General features: G+C 36.7%; 1 protein-coding gene and 1 pseudogene across 5 annotated transcripts in view; one reads left to right on the top strand and one right to left on the bottom strand.

The window, feature by feature from the left end:
• The window catches only part of SOX5 (SRY-box transcription factor 5), a 971,461-nt gene that overhangs the window by 907,145 nt on the left and 38,783 nt on the right, over positions 1-25,533 (bottom strand). The gene's annotated exons all lie outside the window — the stretch shown is intronic.
• Positions 12,066-13,703, top strand: LOC118650710 (annotated as a pseudogene).

Genomic DNA, 25,533 nt, shown 5'->3' with positions numbered 1-25,533 from the left:
AACTGAAATATGTTTTCTAAGCCAGGCCTTCCAATAAAAATGACAGTGGATAATAATACCTTTGAAAGCTTTAAAGTGCTTCACATTTATTATTTCATCTTATCCTCACAACTGTATGAAACAGACAGCATAGATTATTATTGTTATCATAATATATGGAGAAAACAGACATATGAAAAGGTTATGAAATTGACCTTAAGTCACATCATAAATAAATAACTGAATTCAAGCGAGGATCCAACTCTCCCAACTTCAACCTCCCACCTGAGAATAATGTACTTTCAAGAAACAAATTTTCTTATCTTAATATTGTGTTTTATAGTCCAACACACAGTATTCCTAGTATAACAGAAGGCTATGGTGAGGCAGTTCCAATGAACCACAATTTCCTATAAAATGTTAATGTTCAACAGATTCATCTCCAAGCATTACAACTGGAGTGCCATTAATGTTGGATCTGACTGTTGCATGTTATCTTTATCTTAAAAAAGTTATTTTATCCTCCAATACCATGAGAACATGGCAACTTGGAATATTCACTTGCTAATTTGCCATTAAGAGGCACATTTTGAAAGTTTCTAAAAAAAGGGGTTAAAGTCCAACTTGTTTCCAATGAACCACTATCAAATTAAAGATATCCAGGTATAAACTGTCATTTACTCAAGGCAGTGAAATTTAGTTCTTGTGCAATTCGGCCATAACTAAAAAATGTATCCAAGTGGTTTAGTCGTTCAGTGCAGGATGGTCTTAGGCGGCCCCTGTGAAAGGGTCGTTCGGCCGCCAAAGGGGTCACAACCCACAGGTTGAGAACCGCTGGTAAAGTGAGGTTCCAAGAGAGTCCTTTCCTGGCAAAGTCAAAGACGGAGGTGGGATTTGACTCTGGATAATTTCCTGGGCACTGCACCTGAATATGGACCTAATATGAATAAAGCATAGCCCCTGTGTATTGGGAACATAAGTCTAATCAAGGGAAGCCGGTATAATTAGGTACAGAATCAGAACACTTGAAGGGAATAATATTCTTATATTCCTCTTGTTCTATTTCCTTCCTCTACAAATGAGCCCCAAAACTAAAGTCCTAAGAAAGTAATTCAGAAAAGACAATTCACAGAACGTTTCTCAGGAACTTTTTAACCTGCTTTCACTAAAGAGTATCAACCAATAATGAATCTGGATGCAGGTTTCTTTTCCGTTTCAGAGCACATTTGAGAACAATGGCTACTCTGAGGTCAACTTCCAGAATAACAACATCAAAAACATACAAGTCATTTCCGGTTTAGTTTCAAGGATCTGATTAAAGACTGTGTTTTAAATTGTGAAGTGTATCTCATGACATACTAACATCTGAAATTGCATCATTTATGAATAATTACCTATTAACTAATATACCCATACAAGCTATAGATTTGAGACTAAAAGTCAAAAGAACCACAGGGTTGGGGAGAGTGTGCTAGGGCAAGGAACGCAGACATAGGTCTAAAGCAGTGGTTCTCAACCTTCTGGCCCTTGAAATATAGTTCCTCATGTTGTGACCCAACCATAAACTTATTTTTGTTGCTACTTCATAACTGTAATGTTGCTACTGTTAGGAATCATAATGTAAATATCTGATATGCAGGATGGTCTTAGGCGACCCCTGTGAAAGGGTCGTTCGACCCCCAAAGGGGTCGCAACCCACAGGTTGAGAACCACTGGTAAAGTGAGGTTCCAAGAGAGTCCTTTCATGGCAAAGTCAAAGACAGAGGTGGGATTTGACTCTGGATAATTTCTGATATAAATTACTCTAGGCTTTTAAACCATATTTGAGAATAAACATGATGTAAACCCCATAACTTTAACTTATTGCCATAGAATAAAGTTACATGATTTACTTTATGGGACTGAAACAGCTTAATCTCGTAACCAAACAGATTTGAAGCTGAAGAACAGTATCCTTTATACCCTTTGATCCAAAAGGTATGGAGGGTTGTGTGTGTGTGTGTGTGTGTCTTTTTTGGGGGAAGGGGTATAGAACTCCAGAATCTTAATAACTGCAATTTCTGCTCATTTTCAAGCAACCCTACACAAGCAAAAATACCTATAAAGAAGAGTAATGACTAAATATTGAGAGGATATTTAAACTTGACCCAAACTTATTGAAAAAGTCCATTTGAACTACAAACCCATGGAAACATGGTTTGCTTCTGTCCTTCATGGCTTTGTCTATATGAAAAAGAACATTAATTACAGAAAGTATCATTCATTTTTAACACTTCTCCCAGATCCTTTATCTTCCAAAAATAATCCAGCTTTACTCTCATGTTTAAGGAAATAAGAATTCCAGAAATCTTAATCGCCTGGCTCAAAGTACCCAAGCACCCCAATTTCCAGGTGACTTATGTAATATTACTGGGAGTAGCAGGAGAGAAACAAAACAACTGTACAAAAAGCCTTGAGGGATTTTTCTATTTGGCTGGTTAAAATGTTCAGAATTATTTAAGAGCTGGAAAAGGAACAATAAACCACACCCTCAAAGTGCTCCAGTCTGAATTCCACCATTAGTTTTGTACCATGTTTTAACAATCCAAAATTTCAGTGTATTCATGAACCTAAACGGAAAGAGCACGCCAAACCTGTGCTGATGTAACCTGAGCTTGCCTGAAATAAAACTTCTAAAACATAATTTTATTAAAGAACATAGACTGAATTTATTAGTTAACACTTACCGCTTATGCATATACAAGTTCACTGGCTTTTTCCCAAGGTAAAAAAAGGCTCATCTCTCCACTATTTGTGGTTTCCACAAGTGCCATTAAGCATGAGATTTCTTATGACACAGTGCTGTCTGGGACTTCATACTGAGGAAGCTGTTAGAAAATGATCTCACCTATAACATAGTCCTTCAACAAAGATGCTAAAGATAGTGCTAATAACACACATAATGATACAAGTTCTACAACAAGGTATCAGCAGGGTTATAGTTTCTCACATAATTTTATAGTTGGATCAATTATGGAGGAAAATTATTAAGTTATACTTAGATAGTGACTTTTACCTCTCTCCGAAATATTGTTTGCTATATGTCTCAGATGCCACACAAGAAAAAAAAGTTTTTGTCACTCTGTTTCACCTTATTAACTACCAATAGAATCATCCTAAAATCCCAGATAATGTGGGCAAAGAGGTCAAGGATTGATTTGAGAGCCTGGAAGAATTTTAACAAGAGCCTTGCAACAGTGACATTGTGGAGAGCTTTTGTTCTAATGTTTTGGTGATTTATTTATTAGGTCTTTGTCATATGCCAGGCATCATTCTCAGTGTTTCGCATGGCTGATTTCAGTTAAGATTCATGGCAGACTAATAAGGTAAATAATAGTATCACCATTTGACTCATGTGGAAACAAAGTCCAAAAGAAATTAAGTAACTTTCCAAAGATCCAGCAAGTCACTGACAGAGCTGAGGTTTCTGCTCAGACAATCTGACTCCCTAATTCACGCTCTTATCCCCTTTGCTGTACTACGCCTATCATATTAGATTATGCTCTTTCCATCTCTTTCTTCTTCAAAGGATCATGATTATGGCCACCAGTAAAGTTCCAAGTATAAACTTGACTCTTTCTGCTTCAGTGAAATATTAATTTCAAACACCTACGACAATAACTTCTCAGAATCCCCCAATTCATTCATTCAATAATCCCACAAATATTTACTGACTGCCTCTTATATATGAACAAAACTGACTAATACATCATTCCTACCCCAAAAGAGTTAATAATCCATTACTTTAAAAGGGCTATACAAATAATTGACATAAATGAATTGCAAAGAATCAGATCATTACCCTCTTGTGCCTAAATCTTTGCCAAGAGCTTCAAATCAACACACTTTGCACTGGTTCACAAATCCCTACATGAACTTGCCTCTCCCCAGCTGTCTCAGGGCATCTCTTACTACTAAGCCCTTGGCTCAGTGTGCTGCAGACACTTGACCTTCCTCTTATTCTTAGAACTCACCAAGATTTCTACTGTCTCAAGACCTTTGTGCCTTTTTCCCCTTCTCCCAGATCTTCCCAGGGCTGGCTCCTTGCTTTCAAGTCACAGCCTAAAATGACCTTCTCCAAGAGACCTACTCAGAACCACCCAATCTAATCTGGCCTACACTCTCTTTCCCCCTACCCCATAATTATGATAATTTTATCATTATTATCTCATGTATTCATAGCATGTATTGCCATCAGAAATTAAAGTATTTTAAAGTTGTATTTGCTAATTTATGGTCTGCAACCCCACCCTCAACCAGAAGGCAAGGCCCATAAGACCAGGAGCTTTGTTCTTGCATTTCCTGGACAAGAAAGTTTTCACAAGTTAATAGCATGAGATACAAACTTTAAAAGAGAGGTGGCAACTTAGCAAGGATGAATTCTATGGGCACTGCAAGGACAGAGAATAGCAGGAGCAAATACGCAGAGGAGGGGGTCTATAGCATGTTCAGGAAAGATAAAGGTAGAACAGTTTAGATGGAAGGTACACAACCAAACATAGGAGAAGTAGATTGAGAGAACATTATGGAAGGTCTCCAGTGTCAGGAGGGATCCACAGAATGCTTCATAGCAAGGAAGTGGCATAGGCAAAGCATAACATAGCATTGGATAGATTAACAGCAAAGGATACTAATAACACTTTTCAGTGGTTCTCAACCTGTGGATCACGACCCCCTGAAAATACATCCTGCATATCAGATATTTATATTACGATTCCTAACAGTAGCAAAATTATAGTTATGAAGTAGCAATGAAAGTAATTTTATGGTTGGGGGTCACCACAACATGAGGAACTGTGTTAAAGGGTCGCAGCATTAGGAAGGTTGAGAACCACTTCAAGTCATTCTGATTAAAAAAAAAAAAAAAAAAAACTAAAAATCTCTGCCTTTTTTAAAAATAGAAAACTCTCAAAAGAGAACAGAAGAACTATGAACTTGGTGCTATTAACTACTGGAACAGAAAGTACAATGTTATGAAGTATAAAGTTGAACATAATGATGAAATGTGTTTCTCTAATATCTGTTCAAAAGCCTTTTGCAAAATAAACACAGATTTATTATATCAAACCACCCAAAGTGACTCATCTCTTTGGAAGTGCGTTTCTGGCCTCTTCTTTCCTCGGGCCTCGAATTCTTTCGGAAAGTCACGCAGATTAGTGGCCTGATGACAGTACAGAAGTCAGAACTCAGAACTCTAAACCCACTTCTGCCACCGATGTGTTGCCTGACATGGAGCCTTATGTCACTTTTGCATTTGCAAAATCTTTATGTGGCAAATGTTTTCTAAATTAACTCATCAGTGACTGGCAAGTAATATAAATTTTCTAAATAATCACACTAATACACCAAAGTACATAGTTAGCCTTTTAATGAAGTCCCTTAAAAAGTAGTATTGCACTATCCTATACTTAATTTTTTTCTCAATGAGGCAGTGAAAGTAGAAATATTCACATTGACATATAGGATAACCCAAAAAATGTATATACACAGTTGGAGTAGTTATAAAGGCTATGTGTATTAAAATACATTTCATTTTCAAAATTGAGCTATCAGCTGTTAAAGTATGTATACATTTGAGGGGGGACACCCTGTATGTGGATGTGTGCCCTACAAACAGTGGCTCAGTCCTTAAAATTTCCCAGATAACAAAATTGAAAAAAGTGCTTTTTAAAAGACATGACGATGTAAACACAAGGAAGTTTAAAATAACACTTGTATAAACTGTTTGAATTGAAGAGAAAAAAACACACACCCAAAAGACTTTTGTCAGAATAAAAAGAAAACAAATCCCAAATCCTGACAGCAACATAAAAGCCAAATTCTCCCCCTTCCTTTCATAATGGCTTTTCTATTGAGTTTCATTTTGACCTTTCATTACTTTCCCAACGTTGAAGGATATTGCCTTTCAAAACTCCCCATTTCTCTGCCGGTTGTACTGTTCTTCCTTCCCCCATTGTTGAGAGTTCTTAGCCACCGCCATCCAAGTGTTGGCCTCCCCTAACAAATAGAAACCAGCATTTTTACACACTTTCCACTTTAAATTCATACCCTGCATTAAAAAAAAAAAAAAAAAGAAAGAAAGAAAGATAACCACTAATCCATAAACATACTAAGAAAGAGAAAAGGTGGTTATTCTTGGCTAGAAAAGAAGCCACGTGTATTATATTCAATCGATAGCCAATGCCCCCTCCCCCCTCCCACCCCCTCAGCGGCAACAGGATGTTCCACGTAGGAAAGAAAAAACAGCCTTCCTTCATCAGTCCGAGCTGCGAGGAGGGTGAACCAACTGCATGATCTGATTGATAAAGTTTCATCACAAATTAGCCCATCTCTTTGATGAAAACAAGCAAGGCAGCGACTACCACAATTTTGTCCTCATAAATTAGTCAACCAGACACACACTACACAGAGCTTGCCACACGAGGGGCAAACTAATTTAATTAATTCATACACAGCACCTCATTAAGAGCAGGTTTAGCACGAAGGTTGTGATCTTGTTGAGTCTGCATTATTCTCCACAAAGATGCCCTCTTAGTTGTCAGGGATTAGAGGCCCGGAGAGGGGCGAGATATATGCCTCTGTGTAGCTCTGCAGCTGAGAAAATCTAGCCAAGGGAAGAATACCATGAACAGGCTCTATATTCCCACAACCCAAGGGGGCATATTCAAGACTTTAAGCATTAGAGCATTAGTGTTCATGTGAACAGGTTACATTTTACTTTTGCTTTTATTATATGTTCCAAACTTTCAAATAGTACTAAAAACAAATACATGTCCTCACTGGCACAGTACAATTCTTAGCTGATATAGTAAACAAGGGGGGGGAAAAGATAGAAAATGGATTGTATGTAAAATGAACTTGTATGCATAGTTTTTTTTATCAATTCATAGGACAAGATCTTAGTTTCTAAATACCATTCTCCATTGGTATGTAGCTGCAGATAAGGGGACTCTTTGAAGTAGCTGATTCCAGTAATGGGGCAGGGAAAAGACAAGATGAGCCTGTAACTTCTTATGGTGCCAGAAAATAAGAAAGTTCTAGAAAAACACACTCACACACACAAAAAACAAAAACCCAGGAGCCTCTTAAAAGAATCCAGGAATCAACCTGAACAGTTCCCAAAGGCCAAAAAACAAATGATTTGAGCAACAAAATAATAGTTATTAATAGACTATAAATCATATAGTCTGCATTATTTTCATATATAAAATAAAAATAAATATCCATGAGTCTGAGATGTGGGATTAATTTATTAGTGGTGCAAATTAATTCTTGAATATGCAAACAAATAAATTGGGGAGAAGGAAGAGCTCTTCCCTACAGAAAAGTTCCAAATAAATGAAGGCAATGCAAAATCGCCATTCGAACACTATAGTAATGATTGTTGCAAGCAAGATCTACCCATGGGTGCTACAATTGGTGGGAAAAAGTTCAAAAAGAAACAAGATATTTGCATAATCTCTTGTATTTACCCTCAAGACATTTATTAATTCAATGGGTAAAATAGTAAATTGGCAATGAAGAAATACAGCAAATATCATCTTAACCAAGTTATCAAGATGAACATAAACATAGTGTCATAAAAACAGTGTACTTCCTCATACGATGCCCTTAGAAAAACATGTCACTTCTGTGGTATTTGGTCAAAAATGCATATCCTCAATCTGATCATGATAAATCAAACCCAAACCGAAATATATTCGACAAAAGAACTGACCAATAATTATCAAAGCTGTCAAGGTCATGAAAGACAAGGTCATGGCTGAAGACATCACCGATTGGAGGAGACTAAGGAGATGCAATGCAATGTGGGATTCTGGATAGGAACTAAGAGCAGAAAAATAACATTAGAGGAAAAACTAATTTAGAAACAATATTATATAAATATTAATTTCCTGGTTTTGATCACTGTACTATAATTATATAAATTGTTAACATTAGCACAAGCTGAATAAAGGATACAAGTAAACTCTATATTATTTTATAACTTTCCCATAAGTCTAAAATCATTTCAAAATTAAATATGTTTAAAGAAAAAAATCACAGACCTAAAGGAAGAGGGGATAGTGTCAGAGATTCTACAAGGAAGCTGATAAAACTCACTGTAGAACCACTAGTCTAAATGAATAGTCATCCAAATTAAATAGTTACTTTTTTTTGTTGTTTCTCATATTAGAAATCCAAAGTTTTTCCAACCATTTTATTGGAGAACATATAGTAAATGTTTTACTTTCTTTAACTCTAAGGCTATTTCCCTGTGGCCTTGCTTCATAGCAGTCTTTTAAAATATAATTAATAGCTGCTAGTTGGTTAAATTGGCTCCCTTATAATGTAATTTTCTTATGAGACTATTCTAATCATTATTGCACATAATACTTTCAACACGTATGCCTTTAAACTGAAAGTATCAGACTCTAGGCCATGTCAACAGCTCCAATGTGCTTATTCTTACAGGACTATTTGGTCACTGATCTAAATATGAAGCCAAGACAAACTTTAGGGCCCTAAAAATAATGTATTCAAAATATTAAACATTTTCAAATATATAAAAATTATAGGTCACTAAAAGGCTTTTCACTTAAAAATATACCTAATTCGCAGGTATATATATATATATATTTTTTAAAAAATATATATATTTTTATTGATTTCAGCGAGGAAAGGAGAGGGAGAGAGAGATAGAAACATCAATGATGAGAGAGAATCACTGACTGGCTGTCTCCTGCACGCCCCCCCACTGGGGATCAAGCCCGAAACCCAGGCATGTGCCCTTGACCGAAACTGAACCTGGGACCTTTCAGTCCGCAGGCCAACACTCTATCCACTGAACCAAACAAGCTAAGGCACAGGTATATTTTTAAGAGTAAAAATAGTTATCAATAAAATATGCAAATATAGCTACTTTAAGTAGAATTAATGTTATTACACAAAAATACAAGTATGCCACAATCTCTTTCATGGCAAACCTAATATTTAAAGCATATGTACATTATTTTCAAAATACCCATCATGTTTCCAAAATTAATGACAAATGCAAAAAGAGTAGAGAACTACATAAATAAATTGTATACAGAGACATTCAAACAGAACCTACTCTTCTTTCTTTTTGCTCACAATGGCTAATGATATGAACTCTAACTCTAATTTTCTTTCTTTTTTAAACAAAACCTGATCTTCTTTGAGTTCATATAGACCTTGATGAGTGAGTGGATTAAAAAGCCTAGCAAACTGAGCCTAGAGCTAATCCAAAAAGGTGCAATTGCAATATTTCCAACCACTGAGGCTGCTCTCACTTTTTTTTTCATGCTGCATTTAAGATAAGATGAGGTGCAAATGAGGAAAAAAAAGATCAAAACTATTTCAAGTATTACCTCTCAATCCCAGGGTTTGCAAACTATGCAGAGAAAGGAGGCAATACAGATAAGGAAAGACTAAAAACCAGAATCTTTGTAGGAGTCTTTGGGGATTTAATGGCAGTAACTAGGAAAATAGTTTGGAGATCTGACCACGTTTTGCACTTATGCCTGAATCTAGAAAAGACAAGGAAGCCCCATTGTGGCCTGTTTGTTGTTGACTTATTTTTTAAGCTTCAGAAACAGTGGCTCAAACTGCTAACTTGGATCAGTACCTGTATAATATCACTACTGGGCTTGGAAAGGACAGCTTGCAACGTGGAAAACCTTGAGTTCTATCAGCAACAAAGAACGAAGCCATAGAAACAAAAGAGATAGTGACATGGAAACTTGTCAGAGGAATAGGATCAATATAGAGAACAGATGTTATGGAAACGAAAAAAATAAGAAAAAGGTGGTGGTTTCTTGAGATGTTATTGAATTATGTAACAACTGAAAAAAATTTAGAACAGTCAGTATGTGTCATGCTTTTAGCATGGACCTTCTTTTGAATATGTCAATATTTAGCCACCAGGTAAATAAACCTAACCATAAGAACTGTGTAAACACACCCAGAGAAAAACAGGTGCTCTGGTAACAAAACCTATTCACAGCATCACACTACTGTTATACAGCTAAGTTCCTCTCCATCTGAGGCAACCAACCAGCCAAGTGGATCCAAAAGCAATTTTTTTCTTTATTTTACAGGCCATTAATACACAACTTCTCAAATATATGCCCATGAGTGAATCAATATTTATGTCAAACACTGTCCTAATAATGTATGTCATTAAGATTAAGATTTTACTGCTCCCACACCTGGAAGAGGAAGGTTTGGGGACCTGGGGGTGTTGCGTATGGTGGTGGTGCAGCAAGCGGAGGGTAATTTCTCCAACAAATACACACTTGTATATTCATTGGCATTTCCTACCTTTCCTATTTCTCAAGCCCTTTCTACAGCTCTGTCCGGTACAGCTGAAGCACACATTTACTGCATTTTGTTCTAAGCATTTCATGCATCTGTACTAATTTAATCCTTAAAAAACTACTATGAGGTTAAATTACTAGAGATGATGAGATTGAGATATGGGAGTCATCCAAGGTAAATAATGGTCAAGCTGGAATTGAGTTTAGGGGTGTTGGTGCCACATCTGATATTCTTCAATCTCTACTATCTCTTTCATAGTTTGGGGAATTTCTACATGTTATCTTTTGGAATGAGTGAATGGCACCAACACATGACTCACTTCACTCAACATGCCTTTAAAGCACTAACCGCCCTTCCCACTTCTTTGTCATAAAAAACCCCATTGCAGTCCCTAGACCTGTGGGCTCCGAGCCTTTGACTCACTGCCACTTCAGGTTGGGCAAGTCCCTGCCTCTTCGGTTCCACTTCCGGAAGACAGAGCTCCCCATTTCCATCTCCTTACATCCCTGAGCTAGTGTGAGATTTTTCTTACCCCATCTGTTGAGTTCCTATGGATAATTAAAGAAATAAGACTTACATAAGAAAATAAAGAGCTAGTTATTATTCATTGGAAAGCTCAGAACTAGTTTTTTTAAAAGTCGGACTGTTAATTGAAGTAGTTTAATTACTTCAAGCAGCAAACACATAAAATATATTGTCTAAATGGGTATGTCATATTTCATGTGCAAATGAAAGAAGGTAAAATGTGGGTCTGTTGGAATAGGACTCTTACAGTATATACTTCTGACTCACACCGTAAGTGGAAGTTATGAGAAATCGGAATATGTCTTACTATGTGTATGAGGTTGGCTTACTGATCGAGTTTCAGGTCAGGCAGATGTTTTCCAAAATTTCACATGAGTAGAAACCTGTTTTATTCCATTTCTGGGCACAAACATTAAGGGCCCTATTTTAAGGAATGAACACCTTTGAGAATCTGATAAAGGCTATGATTTCTTCACACACACACACACATGCACACACACATACCCACACAATACATAGACCTAAAATTGTATACACAATTTCATGGAAGCCGTAGCCCCTGAAAGTCATCCACGGACTGGTTTAAGAACCCCTATTCAAGGCATCAACAGCACAAAAAAAGCTTACACTTTGATAGCATTTACAAAGTTCATTTGTATATCATGGCTTTTAAATTTAACATGGACCACACTCTTCATAGATATAATTTTTATTAATAAAGATTTCATCAGGACAATCCCCCAAATCTAGCTTTAATAATACCTTTTAGACCACAACCATTTATAGTTTATTCACATAGAAAACTTATTCTGTCTTCCACTCGGGGCCAAAAGTCCAGCCCACCCAGGGAAACACTGGCATCGCCCTAGTGTGTGTCTTTCAGATCTTTTATATGCAAGCACAGGAGCAGCGTCAGGACGCATTCTCCACCCCCGCCTGCTGTCCACCCAGAGGGCTATGCACCTGGCCTTTGGAGGCAGAAGACATAAGCTTAGAGCTCTGCCAATCAGTGCAGCTTCCTGAGGGTTCCTCCCAGTGTAAGTGAGCTTCCTGCCATTTTAAACGTATTTATGGGAATGTTGAGAATAATTTGACACTAGACATTTTTACCTTGTGAATTAACTTTCAGGCTTTTCTTCACGGTATAACAATAACAACAACAACAATATGGCAATATTTCTATATGTGATTTAAATATTAATGGGTCCTTTCACATTAAAAACAATAATAAAAAGATACAAGTAACTACAGAAAAAAAAAAAGTAAGATGCTAACATGCTTAAGAAATCTGTCCTTGGATCCTACTGTGGCCAAATTGCTCAATCTAAGGTTAATTCATTTTAAAAATCTGTGCAAGTCAAAGATGAGAGTTCTGTAACAACAAAGAAACTTTCCATAACTACTTCTAAAGCCCCCAAACCTCAGCCTATAAACACCAGCAGTGAGACAGTGAAAAGTCACAGAGCCTCAATATGATGACTACCACCACATTTGTGAGGACTACATCTCACAACGAACAACTTTTGCATCCTCCTATTAGAAGTCACCACAATAATAGCCATTAACATTCAGGACTACCTGAAACAAGGCATCAGTAGAACCTCTGCCAATGTTACCATTCGGAAAGGGTCTCATAAGAAAGAATCACTACAATTAAGTACAGTTTTATCTAGTGTCAAAACCAGTTCTTCTCAGGAAGTAAAAAGAAATAAGACATCAAGAAGCATCACATCTGAAATCACAGCCAGGCTTGCTTCATCTTCTGATATAATATCAAACTGATAGAAAAGTCAAAAGCCATTGACCAGCGCAGACATTCTAGTACTAAAGAAAAGCAACTATCAATAGTAGATGGGTTCATCCCAAAGAAACCCCAGAAGAGAGTAAAGCTCACCTGAATGAGTAGAGAGCTAGCAAAGGTAGAATGCTAAAAAGGCCTCCTAGCTCAGTAGTTACACAGCCTGAACCTGAAGGACAAAATGAAAAACCAGTTGGGTCCTGTCGGACTACCATGGCAGAAGATGAACAAAGATTATTTACTGAAAAGGTAAACAAGATATTTTCTGAATGCCTAACCTGATTAATGAGAGATGCCCAAAGGAAGAAATATTGGACACACTGAATGACCTGATAAAAGTTTTTCCAGACGCCAAAAAACTTGTTAAATACTGGATATGCCTTGCACATGTTGAACCATGCTCAAGCTCTGTTGGAAGTATCATCTCCGTCTATGAGAAGGCCATTCTGGCAGGAGCTCAGCCTGTTGAAGAAATGTGACATGCAATTGTAGGTATTCTAACAGTGACGATTTGAGAAAATGTGAAATTTGGAGAAAAATTTAAGGAGACTTGTGCAACCGAAGAACATATCCAAGAAGTCAACACTGAAGATATTGGTCTTAATCTAGAGTCAAGGAAACCTGAAATGGAAAATAAACATCATAGAAATGTGGTATTTCAAGATTTTGAAAAAGAGCAAGTTGATAAAACAAAAGATTCAAACAACCATGTTAAAAATCCCAATACAGAAACTAAGGACGGTTGCTTAATAAAATATAATGTGTCTACTATACCATAGCTGCAAAGTGTTAAAAAGAAAATGCAGTTTGAGGAAATAAATTCTAAGTTTCTAACACCAATTAGAGGTTCTTGATGACTTCAAGATAAGACTTCTAAATTGGCCGATATGTTAAAAGACCATTTTCATTGTGTCTTCATTGGACAGTTAACAGAGTGAGGAGATGAAACCAATGCTTTTATATGCCTCCCTAATGCAGCACTGTATCGATGTACTTGGAGACTGAGACAACAGAAGAGAGAGAAAGCTGTGATAAGAAGTGAGTTTTTATTATTTCTGGGGTGTTTTGTTTGTTTGTTGTGGATTCATATGTCTCTGAGATCAGGAGTTGGACGAGAACCTAAGTATTCAAGGCATAAGTCTTCTACTAACATTCACATAATAGCAGGAGTTGCCTTCTGGGTGTCAGAAAGCTAAATCCTTCATGGTCTATCTCAGCATACTAATATTTTTCTCTAGTAGGTAGATAAATGTTGTCAACTAGTTCACTATGTTCCTTTAGTATAATTAATAAACGTCATTCTAGTTTCGGTGGTATTTCTAAAATAACCAGTACTTAAACTGGCTTTGTAATATAAAAACTTAACTGTTAAATCATGCCCCCTGAAACATGGTAGTTATATACTGTAAACAGTTCTCTTCTTACCACACATATAAGTACCACTAATAAAACTGTTTATGCCTTTGAACGGATACTTAAACAGCATATATCCTCTACCAACTCTATGTTTTCAAATAAGTAATTAGTCATTGTAAGAGATTAGATCATTTTAAAACTGTAAAGTGAATGTGGTTGAAAATCACATACATAGGCTCATTTATGTTCATATATTCCATTTGTATAGTAGCACCTTTTATTGTCTTCTCGTGTTCTAGAGAGTAGGATTTGTATTCTTTGTTAAACTGTGCCTAATATGTAAATAATAAATTAAAATATCTACATAAAAATTGATTGGACTACCATGTATTATTTTTGTAATTACATGTTCTTAGTTGACAAGATAAAAATTCTGCTTAATGGAAGAGATCCAACCAGGAAAAGTGGGGAAAAAATCATAAAAGTATAAAATAAATATGTTGCAACCCTTAAAAAATGATTCAATCAGTGATAAGCAATGGATTAAACCTTAGTTGCACAATGATTGATGGTGAATTTTATAAAGAGTAGATGAGGCTGTCACCTTTTGAAGCCTCTGATCAATCTTATCCCAGATAGATGATAGATAGATAGATAGATAGATAGATAGATATTAGATAGATAGATAGATAGATAGATAGATAGATAGATAGAAAATGGAAACTGAATTTAACAAAAACCCTAGAATTAATGCTTATTTATAGGAAGTATAGTGGATATAGAAACAAGTAACATCACAAGAAGACAATAAATAAGTACAGACTATGGAATATTCTATAAGACAACTGACCTGGTTTTTACAACAAGAAAATACCATTAATAAAAGAGGGGCGTGGGAACTGTTTTTGAGCAAAGAAAATGAGAGACTTAATCAAACTTCATATGTGGTACTTATTTGGATCATGATTTAAACAATCTAATTATAAAAAGATTTTTTGCAACAACTTGGAAATTTTCATTATGTTCAGGGAATTAGATAATCCCAAGGCATTATTGTCAATTTTGATAATGACTTTGTTGTTAGGTATGAAAATGTCCACACTTTTGAAGCTGCGTATTGAAGTAGGGGTGAAGCTATGGTGTGTCTTGGATTTGTGTTTAAGTACTTCTGCAAAGGAAAAAAAGGAGGATGATAAATGAACCAGGGTATCAAAACCTGAATGTTGCATATAGGCATTCTTTGTATATTTCCCTCTCCTTTTGTGATTATTTGAAATTTTTCATAATCATTTTTTTTAAGTTTAGCCTGTGATACAGAGTAGGGAGGCATGAGCTGGGGGGGGGGGGGGGGCGGGGTGTCATGTAACAGGCAGAGAAAACAGCATAAGCAGAAACTGAAACTGTGACTCAAGACACAGCATGACATCATCAGAGCAACAAGCAATTGGGTATGAAGTGTAAGCAATACAGGTAGGGCCAGATCACAACAACCTTGAGTGCAAGCTAAGGATCTCGGGCTTTACACTGTAGAATATGGGAAACCAAGCAAAGGTTTTAATCAGAGACTTACAAGGTTAGATTACACTCTAGTCTAGACCATCACTCCAGCAACCCTGTGCAATACAGGGCAGAAATAGGATCAGGCCTGGAGAAATGAAGTGCGGTTAGAAGCCCACTACAAAACTGAAAGCAATGGATGACAAAGGAGTAAAAGAGAGTCGGGGTAAAGTACAGGAGCCAGGGATTAGTCATTGGAAGGAGAAGAAACATCCAGAATCAAGGCTGACTTTCAACTTTCTGTAGAAGTGGCTAAGTGATTTTGACACTGAGACATGAAATTCAGAAGGAAAAGCATGTTTTGAAAAAAAAATGGGAGTGAGGAGAAAAGGGAAATGATAAAAGTCCATGTAAGCTTGTCAAATTTGAAGTGTCCGTGGAACATCTGAGCTAGTAATATGTGCACAGCCCAGGGCATTGATCACAACCAGAACTACGGATTTAAGACTCCACAGAACTTGGGCAGCAGCTGAAACCCCAGGAATGGATAAGATTACTCACTCAGGGATCCAGGGGTTGTGTCTGTCATTATCTAGCATCTGGCACAGTATGTAGCATGGTATGGGGCTCTCAGTAAGTACTAAATAAATGGTAAATGAGATTGCCCAAGGAGAATATGGAGAGTGCAAAGGACAATGGACTAAAGGCAGACAGACTCCGCAGGCCCAATGTTAAGGAATGAAACCATAATGAGGTCCCTTGAAGGCAATAAAGAATAAAACTCAGACTAGAAGGATGTCAGAGACAACACAGCAATAGAAATGAAAAGAATAGAGAATTTCAAGAAAGGATACATGTTATAAGGTTTGGAAAAGACCCATTCACTGCACAAAATTGAGATGCCTGATGATCTTAGACTTCCTGAATCTCTGAGGCAAATGAGCTACTTTGCTCACCCTAAAAATAAAGATGGGTAGAGGCATGATGGCCAGGCAGTAGACAATGCCACTATTTGTGTGACCATGACCATGTCATTTATACTTTCTGAATGAAGCCTATGTATGATCTATAGGACCTCTAAGGTTACATTCAATTCTAAACATCGACAAAAGCAAATCCTTTGGTTTAAAATGTTCTGAAGATAGTAAGAGCCAAGTACCCACTTTGAGATCTGTCCTATTTTATGCCTGACTTCTGCTCTACTCACTCTCTTTCCTTTGCTTCATCCTCATTTTCTCTTCCACTTTTATTTTTTTTTTAATAAGTGGTCTCTAAATTGCTTCTGGGTGCAAGTGATGACCTCATATAAACATAAAAATGACCATGACATTTATGGCAACAAATAAGAGACAACAGATGGAGGGATATGTCAGGCCCTGCATTTATTTATGCCAGTAGTTCACAAATATAAGAAATACTAATAGGTAAGTTCCTAAAGTATTTTTGGGGGATAAAGAGTAATTAATAGCGATTGCCAAAATGCCATCGAGCCAACAAGTAATCATGGAAGTATATAGTACTGAATGTCCTGAGCTATGGGAAGTCAGAGGTGCATTGATGTGGAGTGTGCTGCCTCTGGCCAGCAAGCTATAAACAGGCCCTCACTTTGATTTGCTCTGCACTTATGTATGGTGTCATGCTCTTGGCCCAGCAAATAACTGGAAAATTAGTTCATGTTACTCCAGCAAATCTGTTAACTTGAGTCTTATCTACACTCTTTCATTCTAATGATATTCTATCATTAAAGAACCAGAAGTCCATTTAAAGTCACAAAGACCAGACGTAGAATCTGTCATTCTTTCCTGATCTTACTTTCACTCATAAATGTTGAGAACATCGACCACAACATATAGTTAAAAATTACCTGATTTCTTGTCACTGAATCTGCATTAATGTCTTCACAAACCATTTTAAGCATAAATAAGAAGAAACGTCATCTGATTAAGAAGTTTTATGCTTACTACATCAGAGAAATTATCCAAATAGACTGGAATCACTTTTTGCAAATTACTTGCATAATCAGGTAGCTACAGAAACAAGAGTATTTTCATGTTCATAATAGGCATTTGTGCATCTTACTATCTATAATCAAGACACAGGTAAGTAACCACAGTGTGTTTTGGATGCAATCACAGAACACAGACTACAGATACACAAAGTAGGATATTCCACATAAGGATGATGGAGTGAATAAGAACATATCCATGGACCTTAATAAACGCTATGCATATGGCAGAGATATTTATCTGAGGCCTGGTTCTCTGTAACTCAATCAACTGGTTCCATTTTTTAAATTTTGAATTATCTTAAAAGAGTGTGCCCCAAAATGTTGATTAAGACAGATCAAATTAAACACCTAAAGGAGGGGATATTATATAGACATGAAGAGAATAACTGGGCAGAAAGTAAGGACCAGGTAGATAAGCAAATGATATGCAGATCACTGGCAGCAGAAGTTGGATAAAGTGATCAGGAACACGTGGACATATCTTTTTAAAAATGCACTTGCTTGGGCCACAGCCCCAGAAATTCTGATAGTGTTTGAATTCAGAATTCCACAGGTGAGTCCGATGGTCAACCAGGACTAAAGTCAAAGGGTCTAAGACACAGGTAGGAGATCTGAAGAGAGGGAGCACATGCCAGGTGCCAGCATAATTCTGAGGTGAGGACCTGGCCCAAACAAAAATCCCCTATGCACATGAACCTCAACCAGGAGCTGGTCCCAGGATACGAGCACTCACGGTGAGCAGCGAGGATTTCTGGCTGGAAGGAGGGATGAAAGAAGCAGCCAAGGACAACCTTTAGAATGCATTCCACTTTATTCACAAGCACACAAATCTTAGGTAGTTAAAACAAACTGCTTCATATGTGTCTGACTCTGTCTCCACCCTCAAAGAAAAAATTCCACTGACCTATACTTCATTTGAATAGGCTAGGTATAGAAGACATGCCATAAATTACTGTAACTACGTTGTTCCAAGTAAATCTCTAAACCACTCCTCCTACCTTTGTTCTCAGGCCTCCCCCCTGAAATCACATGAACCAGAAAGGTGATTTTTTTCTCTTTTGAATTTTACTTTTTTAAAAAAATATATTTTTACTGTTTTCAGAAAGGAAGGGAGAGAGGTAGAAAGACATAGAAGCACCAATGATAAGAGAGACTCATTAATTGTCTGCCTCTTGCACACCCCTTACTGGAGATCTAGCCCTCAACCTGAACATGTGCCCTGACAGGGAATCAAACAGTGACCTCCTGGTTCATAGGTAGATGCTCAACCACTGAACCACACCAACTGGGCTGATTTTTACTTTCAAAAATACAAATTTCATTTTAAATTCAATTTTAAAATTAATATAATGTTTAATTTCCTAAATTAACATTAATTTGGTCATTTGTTCATGTCCCATTTAACTTATTCACACCTCTTTCCCCATAACACCCAAGGTTCCATGATTATGTTAAATCTCTGTTAATTTATAAGGCATGAATATAGGGAATTACTGATGAGAAATGGTCGAAAATATTTAATTGCATCAATTTGATTTATTTCTAAAGATAATTAAAAACATTTATAAGTTCGCTTTTCAAAATCTTAATGGAATTAATTTAATAAACATTCATTGAGCACCTCTGATTTTTTTTCATATGCAGTACTGTTCTTACTGTAATTGGTTCCCAGTTAATTAGTTTACATAAACACGTTAAAGAGGTTATACTTCACAGTGTACATAAGTTATAGCTAATGGAACAGGTGACTGAGTGTGGTATTTGGGGTTATTTCCATAAAAAATGGGAATCAAAAATAGGTCCTTAGGAAAGTATCTTCTCCCCCCACCCCAATTTCATTTTGTATTGGTTTTAGGCATACAACTTAGTTGCTAGACAATCATATGTTTTACATAGTGTTCCCCTTGATATTGCCAGTACCCCAACTGGCACCATACATAGTTATCTAAATATTATTGACTGTATTTCCTATTATTTGCTTACTTCCCAATGATTATTTTATAATTAACATTTTTTTCCTTTTTATTGAATTTATTGGGGTGACACTGGTTACAAAACTATACAGGTTTCAGTTGCACAACACATCATCTGTACACTGTATTGTGTGTTCACTACCCCAAATCAAGCCTCCTTTCAACACCATTTATCCCCTCATATCCTCCTCCAGCTCACCTCTCCACCCTCGACAATCACCACATTGCTGGTTTGTGTAACTACCAACCTCAAACACCTCTGATTTTTATCATAAATTTCAGTGAGTGAGATACTCATTTCAAAGTTTGCGCAATAAAAACCACATTGAATTTATCACGGCAATATATTTTAACTGACAATCCATTATTGTGATGAAATCCAATGTGAGTCAATTATTGTTGAAAACAATGAGTACCACTACTTAAGTCTACATTCCAATCAGAAAGCAGAATAAATAAAAGAATCATAAGGAAAGCAATTTTAACTCTTAAAGATTTTGCAGCAATTTTGCAGTATTCAAGCAGGTTGACCTTCCAATCTGCCAGAATTTCAGAAGCCGGAATCAATTCTAGGTAAAGTGATATTCTGTTCAGATGTCTTAGATTTGCCCAGCTTAAAAGCTGTCCTAAAACGCAGACACTTGATCTAGCTACTGGGATAAGTAATCTACATAATTTAGGGAAGTTGCTAAGACTGACATAAACTCTAAATCCTTTTGGAAATTAACAACAGGATCCTATTTCCATCCTGTCTGTTTTCACCAGAAGTTTAACAACTGACTCTTATTTAATTTCCAGAGATCAAAGTTTAATAAAACTGAGAAATACTTAAGACAACTATAATACCTTTAACTAAATGGAAACAAGGCAGACATACGCTCCTTTTTACATTCTGTATTGTGACACAATACATACCTTGAGCACAGTTTAAAAGAAGAGATAGATAGTGTGGTACAAGAGAGCGGGGTGTGAATTCCCTGGAAGCCATAAGAGATGGGTTCTAATCTTAACTTTGTTTCGAACTAAACAGAATTGCCTTGGGTAAGTCATTCAATAGCTCTAAAACTTAGTTTCTGCTTCTGTAAATTAAAGAATTTCATATCAGTTTATCTTCCAGGTCTTTCCCAAATCCTAGATCCCAGTGTACAGTTATCTCTATATTCAAGTAGAATCTGTTCAACCAAAGACTATAATCCATCCAGAGTCTTTTGTGTTTTCTTGATAGAAAAAAATACATATATATCAGGTAACCTAATGAGGTTAATTTGAGCAACATTAGGAGTGGTTTTTAGGTATTTAGAAGCCCAGCATGGTTTCTTCTTATAGATGAAACCTCCATATTTAACTCAATACAAAGGCAAGGATTGTTGGTTTCACAAATGAGACCTCTTGTTTCTAACCCGACAAGTATTTCTTCTTATCAAAGAAGCAGCCAAACACTAGGGAATGATTAAAGGGGTCTCCAATATATGTCGATGTTTTACATCTCAGGCAAACTAGGAGTCAAATTCAGCCCACTGTGTTTCTTTATATACTTTTGTATTTATCTGGGAAAAGCACACGAATGTTTGAAGGAGAAAGGCTACAGCCACTCCCCACTCTGACGTTAATTACAGCCTTCAGGATTGCCACTGAGTTTGATGTTTGTTTTTTTCAAATGCCCCACTCATGTGCATATTATTTCCCTTGAAGCAAATTCCTCTTATCTTCTCAAATTGTCATGACAAGTTTGTGAAATGATAGAACTATACAATATCAAAGACATGAAACCTTAAAGATTCCCTAAGACAATTCTTGTCCTAATATAAATGGCCCACCCCTTTTTCTATAACAAGACTCTTTCTGCTTTCCAAAGCAGTCCTCTCCATTGCTGGACAACTTTGTTTTTTGGAGGTTTTCCATTTCATCACATTAAAATGATCGTCATCTCTTTGTCTGGCAGTTCTTTGAGAGCAGCACAAGCAAGTATACTATCTCTTCCACATGCAAGATCTTCAAATATTTGAAGACAGTTATGGATGCCCCTAGTTAGGCCTCTGGACCTACTCAAGTTTGTCAATAGGGCATAGCAGCAATTAGCCATTTGTTTCTTTTTTAATAGTACCATCAACCCACTGGTTGATTACCATTTAACCTTCACATTCTTGCCCTAGCCAATTTGGCTCAGTGGATAGAGCGTAAGCCTGTGAACTAAAGGGTCCTGGGTTTGATTCTGGTCAAGGGCACATGCTGGGGTTGTGGGCTCAATCCCCAGTAGGGGGCATGCAGGAGGCAGCCAATCAATGATCCTCTCTCATCACTGATGTTTCTCTCTCTCTCCCCCTCTCCTTTCTTCTCTGAAATAAAAATATATTTTAAAAAAATAATAAATAAACAAACTTCACATTCTTTTTTTTCCAAGGAACTACCTCAAGAGATCTCTACCATTGTAGCCTTACATACTACGTTTACATTTACCTAAATATTGAATCCTGATTATTTGATTGAATATATAAGCTACCCCTGCAAAATATGTCATATAATGTCTAGTAAGTTCCCTTTCACTGAGGTTGTCAATAAATACACAAAGTCAAAGGCAAGATAAGAGTCCATATTCCATTAACACTGATCCATGAATCAATTATCTATGAGTTCAGTTGTTCTACCTGCCAAAAATCTACCTGAATATCTCATGCTATTATTTACCCAACATTTTTTTCTCACAAAGACATGAGCAAGGTTTTTTTGTAAATTAAAGTAGACTTTTGTCTGGGACTGGAAGCTTGAATTCATTTTAAGAAGTTCATATTCTATTCTTTACCCCAGGCCGGCTTGCACTTCTACCTACATACACTAAAGCTCCATTTTCCATTTTGGAAACAAAACAGGGGTGGAGGACTTCTTCCTTTGGTGTCAATTATTAATATCATAGTCCAGGGCTAACATAGTAGATTTTGAGAGCAAAAAACTGGTATCTTTTTAGTACCCACAGTGCAAACAAGAGAATCTGCCATAGAAAAGGTTCCCACTAAATGTTTGTTGAATGCATGAATGAGTGAATAAATGACCATAATCATTAGCTCTCCTAGAGTTCCTGCCTTTCTTAATAAGTCCTAGATTTGTACCTGTTTTCTATCTTTGATACTTATTCCTTTAAATTCTGAATTTATCAAAGAGCTCCTGATATAGTTACACTTTTATTTAACTCCCTTCCCTTCACAGTAGGATAATTCTCAATTATATAGTCAGAATTACAATTGTAGAGCATCTCATTCTTCATGAGCTATATTTCTTCTTTATAATCTCTGTATATGGAATTATAAATCAAGCATCGTTCATGCTTAATTGGTATTTTCAGCATAATTTTTTGTTTCTGTCCCCATTCTTTATGCTTCAGCTTCAAAACATTTAGGCTCCTAACACTAGAAAAGATAAAAAATAATAATATAGATTTGTTCTTTTGTATCTTTAAAGCTTTTTTATTTTAGTTCCAATGCTTTCACTCCTTAAATTAATCTGTGGAATGATTTAAAATCTTAATACAACACAATAAACAAGGGAATACAAATGTATTATAAGGAACTTAAATACCGTACCTAAAATATCCGTTAGCTTTCAAAAGTAGCCATATTATAACTTCTCCTTTAAAATAACACTTAGTCATTTAAACGATAATAATGCCTCCTTTATGTAGCAAGTGTTCTGCAGACCTCAGCCACCTGAAACAGTTGCAATATCTAGCTAGTTCTACCCCCTGTCTTGCTGCCCTTTGAACACAGAGCAAACATCTTGAGCAGAAAATTAATAAAGTTTGAAAGCTTTTAAACATGGCAATCTCCAAGAACACCTAAAATCATTCACAACACGACAGGACCATGCAGCCCAATAAGAGGAGCAACATCACTTTCTCGGTGTGGCGCGGCTCTGATGACCACATTAACAGGCACTAAGCCCAGAAGCATGGAAAACTCAGTAGACAAAGGCAGAGAGGAGATAAGACAGGGGCGTGGGATGGGGAGAATGTAGTAAAAGAGAGAAGCAGAGGAAGTTAAATGCAATCATTGTAAGCAGATAGCAGAAGCGGGGAGGGGGGAAGAGCCATATACCCTTGGCAGCGGTCCTTGAGGATCTCAAGAGATGGTAGTGTGGGAGAATAATTCATGCCCTGAATGATTACCCTGGACCACCAAAGGATGTTTCATCCTGACCAAGGATGTCATCTAATCAAAACTAAAACACTTTCCAGCCAAGAAAGCGTATTTCTATGTGTGTTTTTTTGTTTGTTTGTTTTTTGTTGTTGTTGTTGTTTTTACCATCTCCAAACCCAGGTTTAGAAATCAGCAATAGGTCGGTAAGCTTATATGTGTATCACAACTCTCTCAGCCAAACACTAAAAAGCTGTCTTTTATCAGGACTCAAAAATTCATAACAAAAAAAGGGAAGAAACTGTACCTATACAAAAGTCTTGAAATGTTATTTATTCCAATTACCATTATGTTCAAGTAGAAACCCACTCTGAATTCACCTCAGTGAAGAGAAAATTTAGACTTCACATATAGAACAAAGTGCAATTTAGTATTTTGCATCTGTTGCAGAATCAGTTTCTCACAAGTTTTAGGGTTGTTTTATATGCAACCTATTGATCCCAAATTTTAGTAATCAGTTTTAAAGGAACCTGATTTTAAATCTGCTTGGAAAAGCTCCATGTAAAAGCTCAAATTCGCCCAAAATTACTTAATCAGAAAATGTGGGGGAAAAAGAAGTGATAAGAAACTAAAAGGTAGTTTTTCTTTCCTCCAGAAAATACAGAGAATCACTCATATCCCAGCCAAATATATTTAGAATATTGGCAGCTCAAATTGGCATGATTGACACTAGTTAATAACACTAGAAACAAACCCAGAGCTGGGGAAATGGTTAGCATAAGCAGTTTTGTGATCCACTTTCCCCCTCTGTGAAACAGGTAAAGGAAAGCTCAAACTTATCACACATAGTCATTTACATACAGTATCATTTTTTGGAATTTTCCAAGGTGTTAATTAAAGTTTTAATGAATGTTAATCATCTTCAATTTCATTGGCAATCTCTGTTCAACCATATGCTTCTCCTTTACACCTGAAAGTTTTTTTTTAATAAACATTACTTTAAACTGTTTTACTTCCTTAATATGATATTTATATTAATGTTTAGGAAATAACATTTCTGCAGCTTATACAGAAATGTTCTATAGTTCTCTTATGTGTTTCTAACTTTTTAAAGTAAGGTATGAGGATATAGGATTTGCATAATCATTATATTTGCAAGAGACAATCTAAAAAATCTTTAATTCTTTTTTTTATCTTTATTCTTTCAAAGTTAAACTGGTCTTATGCACAGGAAACAAGGCTGAGCTAGAAAACTGAACATGGCATTGCATTCTAGACCTCTAGAAATGAAATTCTATCTCATTAAATCATTGTACAACATTTTCTACTCAAATTTTTCTCTAGTTCTAGAGAATGTTCTCATATTCATTCATTCATTCATTCATTTAAAAATATTTACTGACTAGAGGCCTGGTGCACAACATTCATGAACTGGGGGGGGGGGGGCAGGGGGGGAAGGTCCCTCAGGCTGGCCTATGCCCTCTCACAGTTCGGGATGCCTCGGGGGAAGCCGGCAGGTGGGCATCCCTCAAGGGGACCTTAGCACTGCCCTGGAGGCGGGAGAGGCTCTGCCGCCACCCCTGTGCTCACCAGCCATGAGCCCAGCTTCTGGCTGAGCAACACCCCCCTATGGGAGTGCACTGACCACCAGGGGGTAGTTCTTGCATTGAGCATCTGCCCCCTGTTGGTCAGTGCGCATCATAGTGACCAGTCTTTCTGCCATTTGGTCTATTTGCATATTAGCCTTTTATTATATAGGATAAGTCTTCTAAGGTCTCTTCTTGAAGAGCTTACATTCTAGTTGAGCAAGGCAGGAAAATTAAGAAAACATATAGCAAATTTAAAACGGTAATAAGAGCTAAGGAAAAAAAACAAAGCAAGAAGCAGCAAAGGGGAAGAGGGAGTAAATGTGTG

This window comes from Myotis myotis, unplaced genomic scaffold (assembly GCF_014108235.1).
Source record: "Myotis myotis isolate mMyoMyo1 unplaced genomic scaffold, mMyoMyo1.p scaffold_m19_p_3, whole genome shotgun sequence".
NCBI lineage: Eukaryota > Metazoa > Chordata > Mammalia > Chiroptera > Vespertilionidae > Myotis > Myotis myotis.
This window is presented reverse-complemented; position numbering and strand designations above follow the sequence as displayed.